Source organism: Bos taurus, chromosome Y (genome assembly GCF_002263795.3).
Source record: "Bos taurus isolate L1 Dominette 01449 registration number 42190680 breed Hereford chromosome Y, ARS-UCD2.0, whole genome shotgun sequence".
In the NCBI taxonomy this organism is placed as follows: Eukaryota; Metazoa; Chordata; class Mammalia; order Artiodactyla; family Bovidae; genus Bos; species Bos taurus.
The window spans coordinates 35,831,672-35,842,079 of record NC_082638.1 but is presented as its reverse complement, the minus strand read 5'-3'; positions in this window follow the sequence as shown (position 1 = coordinate 35,842,079).

Below are 10,408 nucleotides of genomic sequence, written 5' to 3'. Positions count from 1 at the left end.
AATGTGGTTTTGATTTGCACTTCTTTTATGATGAGTGATGCTGAGCAGCTTTTCTGTGTCTCTTAGTAATCTGTATAGATTCTTTGGTTTGTTTTTCTGAGTAGTATTTGTAGCTGAGTATTGAGATACTTGAGCAGCTTGCATATTTTGGAGATTAATTTTTTTGTTAGTTTTCCAGTTGCTATTATTTTCTCCCAATTCTGAAGGCGACAGTTCAGTTTAGTTCAGTCACTCAGATGTGTCCGGCTCTTTGCAAAGCCATGAATCACAGCACACCAGGCCTCCCTGTCCATCACCAACTCCAGGAGTTCACTCAGACTCAACGTCCATCGAGTCAGTGATGCCATTCAGCCATCTCATCCTCTGTTGTCCCCTTCTTCACCTGCCCCCAATCCCTCCCAGCAGCAGAGTCTTTTCGAATGAGTCAACTTTTCACATGAGGTGGCCAAAGTACTGGAGTTTCATCTTTAGCATCAGTCCTTCCAAAGAAACCCCAGGGTTGATCTCCTTCACAATGCACTGGTTGGATCTCCTTGGAGTCCAAAAGACTCTCAAGGGTCTTCTCCAACACCAGAGTTCAAAAGCATCAGTTCTTCAGCGTTCAGCTTTCTTCACAGTCCAACTCTCACATACATACATGACCACTGGAAAAACCATAGCCACCATTAGACGGACCTTTGTTGGCAAAGTAATGTCTCTGCTTTTCAATATACTATCTAGGTTGGTCATAATTTTTCTTCCAAGGAGTAAGTGTCTTTTAATTTCATGGCTGCAGTCACCATCTGCAGCCCAGAAAAATAAAGTCTGACACTGTTTCCACTGTTTACCTATCTATTTTCCATAAAGTGATGGGACCAGATGCCATGATCTTCGTTTTCTGAATGTTGAGCTTTATGTCAACTTTTTCCACTCTCCACTATCACTTTCATCGAGAGGCTTTTTTGTTCCTCTGCACTTTCTGCCATAAGGGTGATGTCATCTCCATATCTGAAGTTATTGATATTTCTCTTGGCAATCTTGATTCTAGCTTGTGCTTCTTTCAGCCCAGCATTTCTCATGATGTACTCTGCCTACAAGTTAAATAAGCAGGGTGACAATATACAGCCTTGATGTACTCCTTTTCCTATTTAGAAACAGTCTGTTGTTCCATGTCCAGGTCTAACTGTTGCTTCCTGACCTGCGTATAAATTTATCCAAGGCAGGTCAGGTGCTCTGGTAATCCCATCTCTTTCAGAATTTTCCACAGGTTATTGTGGTCCACCCAGTCAAAGGTTTTGGCACAGTCAATAAAACAGAATTAGATGCTTTTCTGGACCTCTCTTGCTTTTTTGATGATCCAGCGGATGTTGGCAATTTGATCTCTGGTTTCTCTGCCTTGTCTAAAACCAGCTTGAACATATGGAAGTTCATGGTTCATATATTGCAGAAGCCTGGCTTGGAGAATTTTGAGCATTACTTTACTAGCGTGTGAGATGAGTGCAATTGTGTGGTAGTCTGCTCATTTGTTGGCATTGCCTTCCTTTGGGATTGGAATGAAAACTGACCTTTTCCAGTCCTGTGGCCACTGCTGAGTTTTCCAAATTTGCTGGCATATTGCTACAGCACTTTCACAGCATCATCTTTCAGGATTTGAAGTAGCTCAACTGGAATTCCATCACCTCTACTAGCTTTGTTCATAGTGATGCTTTCTAAAGCCCACTTGACATCACATTCCAGGATGTCTGGCACTAGGTGAATGATCATACCATAGTCATTATCTTGGTCGTGAAGATCTTTTAATTTTTAGTATAAATATATTTATTTTAATTGGAGTTAAATTACTTTACAATATTGTATTGGTTTTGCTATACATCAACATGAATCCACCACAGGTATACGCGTGTTCCCATCCCGTACCCCCCTCCCTTCTCCCACCATGTACCATCCCTCTGGGTCGTCCCCGTGTACCAGTATCGTGCAACCAGTCCCAAGCAACCAGTATCCTGCATCGAACTTGAACTGGTCATTTGTTTCATATATGATACTATACATGTTTCAATGTATAGTATTTCTTCCAAATCATCCAACCCTCTCCCTCTCCCACAGAGTCCAAAAGACTGTTCTATACATGTGCGTCTCTTTTGCTGTCTCACGTACAGGGTTATCATTACCATCTTTCTAAATTCCATATATATGCATTAGTATACTGTACTGGTGTTTTTGTTTCTGGGTTACTTCAGTCTGTATAATAGGCTCCAGTTCCATCCATCTCATTAGAACTGATTCAAATGTATTATTTTCAATGGCTGAGTAATACTCCATTGTGTATATGTACCACAGCTTTCTTATCCATTTGTCTGCTGATGGTCATGTAGGTTGCTTCCATGCCCTGGCTATTAGAGACAGTGCAGTGATGAACATTTGGGAACACATGTTTCTTTCAAGTCTGGTTTCCTTGGTGTTTATGCCCAGCAGTGGGATTGCTGGGTCATAAGGAAGTTCTGTTTCCAGTTTTTTAAGGAATCTCCACACTGTTCTTCATAGTGGCTATACTAGTTTGCATTCCCACCAACAGTGTAAGAGGGTTCTCTTTTCTCCACACTGTCTCCAGTATGTATTGCTTGCAGACTTTTGGATCGCAACCATTCTGACTGGCATGAAATGGTACCTCACTGTCGTTTTGATTTGCATTTCTCTGATAATGTGTGATGTTGAGCATCTTTTCATGTGTTTGCTAGCCATCTGTATGTCTTCTTTGGAGAAATGTCTATTTAGTTCTTTGGCCCATTATTTGATTAGGTCATTTATTTTTCTGAAATTGTGCTATAGGAATTGCTTCTATATTTTTGATATTAGTTGTTTTTCAGTTGCTTCATTTGCTATTATTTTTCCCATTCTGAAGGTTGTCTTTTCACCTTGTTTATAGTTTCCTTTGTTGTGCAGAAGCTTTTTTTTTTTTTTTTCTACAGTTCTTCTGTGTATTCCTGCCACCTTTTCTTAATATCTACTGTTTTTGTTAGGTCCATAATATTTCTGTCCTTTATCGAGCCCATCTTTGCATGAAATGTTCCCTTGGTATCTCTAATTTTCTTGAAGAGATCTCTAGTCTTTCCCATTCTCTTGTTTTCCTTATTTATTTGCATTGATCGCTGAGGAAAGCTTTCTTATCTCTTCTTGCTCTTCTTTGGAACTCTGCATTCAGATGTTTCTATCTTTCCTTTTCTCCTCTGCTTTTTACTTCTCTTCTTTTCACAGCTATTTGTAAGGCCTACTCAGACACTCATTTTGCTTTTCTGCAGTTCTTTTCTATGGGGATGGTCTTGATCCCTGTCTTCTGTACAATGTCACGAACCTCTGTCCATAGTTCTTCAGGCACTCTATCTATCAGATCTACTCCATTAAATCTATTTCTCACTTCCACTGTATAATCATAAGTAATTTTGATATAGGTCATACCTGAATGAACTAGTGGTTTTCCCTACTTTCTTCAGTTTAAGTCTGAATTTGGTAATAAGCAGTTCATGATCTGAGCCACAGTCAGCTCCTGGTCTTGTTTTTGTTGACAGTATAGAGCTTCTCCATCTTTGGCTACAAAGAATATCAATCTGATTTCGGTGTTGAACATTTGGTGGTGTCCATGTGTAGAGTCTTCTCTTGTGTTGACGGAAGAAGGTGTTTGCTATGACCAGTGCATTTTCTTGGCAAAACTCTATTAGTCTTTGCCCTGCTTCATTCTGTATTCCAAGGCCAAATTTGCCTATTCCTCCAGGTGTTTCTTGACTTCCAACTTTTGCATTCCAGTCCCCTATAATGAAAAGGACATCTTTTTTGATTATTAGTTCTAAAAGGTCTCATAGGTCTTCATAGAACCGTTCAACCTCAGCTTCTTCAGCATTACTGATTGGGGCCTAGACTTGGATTACTGTGATATTGAATGGTTAGTCTTGGAAATGAACAGAGAACAGTCTGTCGTTTTTGAGATTGCATCCAAGTACTGCATTTTTGGCTCTTTTGTTGACCATGATAGCTACTCCATTTCCTCTAAAGGATTCCTGCCCACAGTAGTAGATATAGTGGTCATCTGAGTTAAATTCACCCATTCCAATCCATTTTAGTTCGCTGATTCCTAGAATGTTCATGTTCACTCTTGCCATCTCTTGTTTGACCGCTTCCAATTTGCCTTGATTCATGGACCTGACATTCCAGGTTCCTATACAATATTGCTCTTTACAGCATTGTATCTTGCTTCTATCACCAGTCACATCCACAACTGGGTATTTTTTTTTTTTTTTTTTTGCTTTGGCTCCATCCCTTCATTCTTTCTGGAGTTAGTAATCCACTGATCTCTCCAGTAGCATATTGGGCCCCTACTGACCTGGGGAGTTTCTCTTTCATTATCCTATCAGTTTGCCTTTTCATACTGTTCATGGGTTTCTCAAAGAAAGAATACTGAAGTGGTTTGCCTTTCCCTTTTCCAGTGGACCACATTCTGTCAAACCTCTCCACCATGACCCGTCCATCTTGGGCGGCCCCATGGGCATGGCACAGAGCACCGGCAGTTGCAATGGCGCACAGAGCATGGCGGAGAGGGTACCCCACGTCCGAGGTCAGGGACAGCAGCCAAGAGTGCCAGGTTGCGAAGGTGCAGGGATAGCTGAGAGGAGCTACCCCACGTCTGAGGTCAGGGGCGGTGGCAGGGAGGAGCTACCCCATGTCCAAGGTCAGGGACGGTGGCCAAGATTCCAAGGCTGCAACAGCGCAGGAGCAGCCCAGAGGAGCTACCCCATGTCCGAGGTCAGGGCCAACAGCTGAGAGAGCAAGGCTACAACAGCGCTGGAGCAGCCCATAGGAGCTACCCCACGTCTGAGGTCAGGGGCGATGGCTGGGAGGAGCTACCCCACGTCCGAGGTCACGGGCTGTAGCCAAGAGAAGCTTACCCGTGTCAAAGGTCAGGGGCACAGCAGGGAGGAGCTAAACCGTGTCAGAGGTCAGGGGCTGAGGCGGACAGTGCAAGGCTGCGACAGCACAAGAGCAGCCAAGAGCAGCTACCCCATACCCAAAGCTGGGGCAGCAGCTCAGATGAGTAACCCCAGGCCCAAGGAGCGGTGGCTGCGTGGGCTCAGGAGGGCCTAGAGGAGCTATTCCATGTTCAATTTCAGGATAGGTGCCGTGAGGAGATACCCCTCATCCAAGGTAAGGAGCAATGGCTGCGCTTTGCTGGAGCAGCCGTGAAGAGATACCCCATGACCAAGGTAAGAGAAACCCAAAAAAGATGGTAGGTGTTGCAAGAGGGCATCAGAGGACAGATACACTGAAACCATAATCACATAAAACTGAAGGCTACATATTCACCTTAATTATAGTTTCCTCGTTGTACACAAGCTATAGAGCTTAATTAGGTTGCTTTTTTTAAATTTTGTTTTTATTTCCTTTACTCTAGGCAATGGGTCATAGAGGATCTTGCTGTGTCTTATTTTAGAGTGGTTATACCTATGTTTTACTCTAAGGGTTTTATATTTTCTGGTCTTACATTTACATCTGTAATCCATTTTGAGTTTATTTTGAACATGGTGTTAGATACTGTTCTAGTTTCTACACATAGCTGTCCAGTTTTCCCAGTAACACTTTTTGAAGAAAATATATTTTTCGGTTGCATATTTTTGCCTCCATTGTCAAAGATAATGGGTGCATGAATTTATCTTTGGACTTTATATTTTGTTCCATTGGTCTGTATTTCTATGTTTGTGCAAGTTTCATACTCTCTTGATATCTTTGTGGTGTAGTCTTATCAGAAAGTTTGACTCTTCTAGTTCCATTCTTCTTTCTCAAAATTGCTTTGTCTCTTCAAAGTCTTATGTGTTTCCATGCAAATCATAAAATAATTTGTTCTAGTTTTATGAAAAATACTGTAGGTATTGCATTGAATCTATTGATTGTTTTGGGTGGTATACTCATTTTAACTATATCAATTAATCCAATCTAAGAACATGGTATGTTTCTCCATATATATGTGTTTTGCTTTCTTTCATCAATGCTTATTTTGTATCTCTCTGGGTAAGTGAAAGTTGCTTAGTCATGTCTGACTTTTTGCAATCCCATGGATCATACAGTGTATGGAATTTGTAATTCTTCAGGCCAGAATACTGGAATAGATAGCCTTTCCCTTCACCAGAGGATCTTCTCAACCCAAGGCTCAAACACATTGTGTGCAGGTCTCACACATTGCAGGAGGATTCTTCACGTGCTAGGCCACAAGGGAAGCCCAAGAATACTACAGTGGGTAGCCTATCCCTTCTTCAGGGGATCTTCCTGACCCAGGAATTGAACAGGAGTCTCCTACATTGAAGGTAGCTTCTTTATCAATTGAGCTATCAGGGAAGCCCTTTGTCTTTTTATGCAAATTTATTTCTAGTTATTTTATTCCTTTCATTGCAATGATGAACAGGATTATTCCTTAATTTCTCTTTCTGAATTTTCATTGTTAGTGTATAGGAATATAAGGGTTTCTGTGTATTAATTTTATACCCTGCACATTTACTCAATTCATTGATTAACTCCAGTAATTTTCTGGTGGCATCTCTTGGGTTTTCTGTGTAAAGGATAATATCATGTGCAAATATAGAGAGTTTTACCTCTTCTTTTCCAATCAGGATTCTTTTTATATCTTTTTCTTCTTTGAAAAGTGTGGCTAGAATTTCCAAAACTAGTAGTGATGAGTATGGGCACCCTTGTCTTAATGCTGATTTTAAAGGAAATGTTTCAAGTTTTTCATTATTGATAATAATGTTTGAAGTGGTTTGGTCATATTAGGCTTTCATTATGTTGAGGTATGTTCCATCTATGACTACTTTGGCAGAGTTTTTTTTTTTTCATAAAAATCTCTGAATTTTATTGAATTCAAATTTGAATTTTCTTCTGTTTTGGAGAAGGCAATGACACCCCACTCCAGTACTCTTGCCTGGAAAATCCCATGGACGGAGGAGCCTGGAAGGCTGCAGTCCATGGCATTGCTAAGAGTCGGACACGACTGAGCGACTTCACTTTCACTTCTCACTTTCATGCATTGGAGAAGGAAATGGCAACCCACTCCAGTGTTCTTGCCTGGAGAATCCCAGGGACGGGGAAGCCTGGTGGGCTGCCGTCTATGGGGTCGCACGGAATCAGGCACGACTGAAGAGACTTAGCAGCAGCAGCTGTTTAGCCTCCAAATTATTTGTGTTTCCTCTATGTTTTTCTCCTGTAGTTGATATCTGATCTAACAACATTGTGATCAGAAAATATGCTTGAAAATATAATTTTTTGAAGTTTACCAAGGTTAGACGTGACCTTGGATGTGATCTGTCTTAAGATAATGTTCCATTTGCACTTGAGAATAAGGAGAAAATAGTGAAATCTATTCTTTTGGGGTGGGATGCCCTGTAGATATCAATTAGGTCAAACTGGTCTAATGTATCATCTAAAACATGAGTTTTCCTTATTGATTTTCTGTCCGGATGATCTGTCCATGTTATGAGTGAAGTATTAAAATCACCCAATACTATTGGTTAGTGTCTATTTCTGCTCTAATAGTTGTTGGCATTTGTCTCTTGTATTGAGGTGCTCCTACATGGGGTGCATATAGCTTCTTCTTGGATTGATACCTTGATTATTAGGTAATGCAACCTTCTTTGTCTCCTATAGTGGTCTTTGATTAAAGCCCATTTATCTGATATGAGTATTGCTTCTCCCACTTTCTTTTGCTCTCCATTTTCACAAAATAGCTTTTTCCTGGTCATCACTTTCACTCTGTACGTGTCCCTAATTATGAGGTGGTTTTCTTGCAGGCAGTATATTCTTATATTCATTCAGCCAGTCTTTGTATTTTCATTGGAGCTTTTAGCCCATTTATGTTTAAGGTAGTTGTTGCTAAGTATGATCTTGTTACCATTTACTATATATTTTTGTGGATTTATTTTGTAAAGCTTTTCTGTTTCCAATCTAGATAAGATCCTTCAGCATTTCCTGAAGTGCTGGTTTGGTGGTTCTGAATTCTAATTGCTTTTGTTTGTCTGTTAAGCTTTTGACTCCTCTTTTGAATTAGAATGCTATCCTTGTTGAATAGAGTAATCTTGGCTGTAGGTTTTTGCCTTTCATCACTTTAAGTATATCTTGCCATTCCTTTCTAAGCTGAAGAGTTTCTAGGGTAAGATCAGCTGTTATGCTTATGGGGATTCCCGTCTATGTTATTTGTTGTTATTCCTTTGTTTCCTTGAATATTTGTTCATTGTGTATATTTATTTGTTTGTTTTTTATTTTGATTAATGTGTATTTTGATATGTTTTGTCTTGGATTTATCCCTGTGGAACACTCTGGGGTTTTTCATCTTAGATGTCTATTCCCTTTCCTATTTCAGGGAAGTTTTTAGCTATTTTCTCCTCAAATATTTTCTCATGCCCTTTCCTTTTGTCTTCTTTCTCCAAGAAACCTATGATTTAAATGTGGGGCATTTAACATTGTCCCAGAAGTTTCTGAGGCTGTCTTCATTTCTCTATTTTTTTTTTTTTCCTGTTCTGCTTCATTTATTTCCAACATTCTATCTTCCAGCTCACTTAGTCCTTCTTCTGCTTCAGTTACTCTACTGTTTTTGTTGTACAGGGTGATTTCTATCTCAGTTATTGCATTGTTCATTATTGATTGACTATTCATTACTTCTTCTAGGTCCTTTTAAAACACCCCTTTGATCTTCTCAATACATGTCTAAAGTCTATTTATCTGTAGCTCCATTTATTTCCAAGACTTTGACTATTATTATGCTGAATTGTTTTTCCTGTAGACTTCTTATCTCCTCCTCTTTCATTGATTTGTTGACTTTTATTGTGTTCCTTCACCTGCTGGATATGTCTCTGTCTTTTCATGTTGTTTAGATGGCTGTCTTTGAGGTCTATTTTCTGCAAACGGGAGGGTCATCATTGCTGTTAATTGGTTAGACTCCTCCCAAGGTTTTCTAGTTGAAGGAATTATTTTATTGTTGTTATAGAAGATGGCTGTGGATCTCATTTTTTTCTGAGAGGCAATGCAGTGTTCATGAGAGAATTAGGGGGTTCTATTATGGCTTTGATTCCAGTTGAGCTATTTCAAATCCTAGAAGACGATGCTGTGGAAGTGATGCACTCAATATGCCAGGAAATTTGAAAATCTCAGCAGTGGCTCGGGACTGGAAAAGGTCAGTTTTCATTCCAATCTCAAAGAAAGGGAATGCCAAAGAATGCTCAAACTGCCCTACAGTTGCAGTCATCTCACATGCTAGCAAAGTCATGCTCAAAATTCTCCAAGCCAGGCTTCAGCAATACATCAAGTGTTAACTTCCAGATGTTCAAGCTTGTTTTAGAAAATACAGAGGAACCAGAGATCAAATTCCCAACATCTGCTGGATCTTTGAAAAAACAAGCAAGTTCCAGGAAAACATCTACTTCTGCAAAAGCCTTTGACTGTGTGGATCAAAATGAACTGGAAAATTCTGAAAGAGATGGGAATACCAGACCACCGGACCTGCCTCTTGAGGAGCCTGTATGCAGGTCAGGAAGCAACAGTTAGGACTGGACATTGAATAACAGACCGGTTCCAAATAGGAAAAGGAGTACCTCAAGGCTACATATTGTCACACTGCTTATTTACCTTCTATGCAGAGAAATGCTGGGCTGGAAGAAACAAAAACTGGAATCAAGATTGCCAGGAGAAATGTCAATAACTTCAGATATGCAGATGAAACCACCCTTATGGCAGAAAGTGAAGAGAAACTGAACAATCTCTTGATGAAAATAAAAGAGGAAAGCGAAGAAGTAGGCTTAAAGCTCTACATTAGGAAAACTGAAATCATGGCGTCCTGCCCCATCACTTCATGGAAAATATATGCACAAACAGAGGAAATGGTGGCAGACTTTATTTTGGGGTGGTGGGGGGTTACAAAATCACTGCAGATAGTGACTACAGCCATGAAATTAAAAGATGCTTACTCCTCCTAGAGAGCATAAAACAAGACCAGGAGCTAACTGTGGCTCAGATCAGGAAATCCTTATTTCCACATATTGACTTAAATTGAAAAAAGTAAGGAAAACCATTAGACCATTCAGGAATTACCTATATCAAATCCCTTATGATTATACAGTGGAAGTGAGAAATAAATTTAAGGGACTAGGTGTGATAGAGTGCCTGATGAACCATGGATGGAGACAGGTATCAAGATCATCCCCAAGAAAACAGAAATGCAAAAACTCAAAATGGGTGCCTGAGGAAGCCTTACAAATAGCTGTGAAATGAAGAGAAGGGAAAGGCAAAGGAGAGAAGGAAAGATATAGCCATTTGAATATAGAGTTGCAAAGAATAGCAAGGAGAGATAAGAAAGCCTTCCTTAGTGATCAGTGCAAAGAAATAGAGGAAAGTAATAGCATGG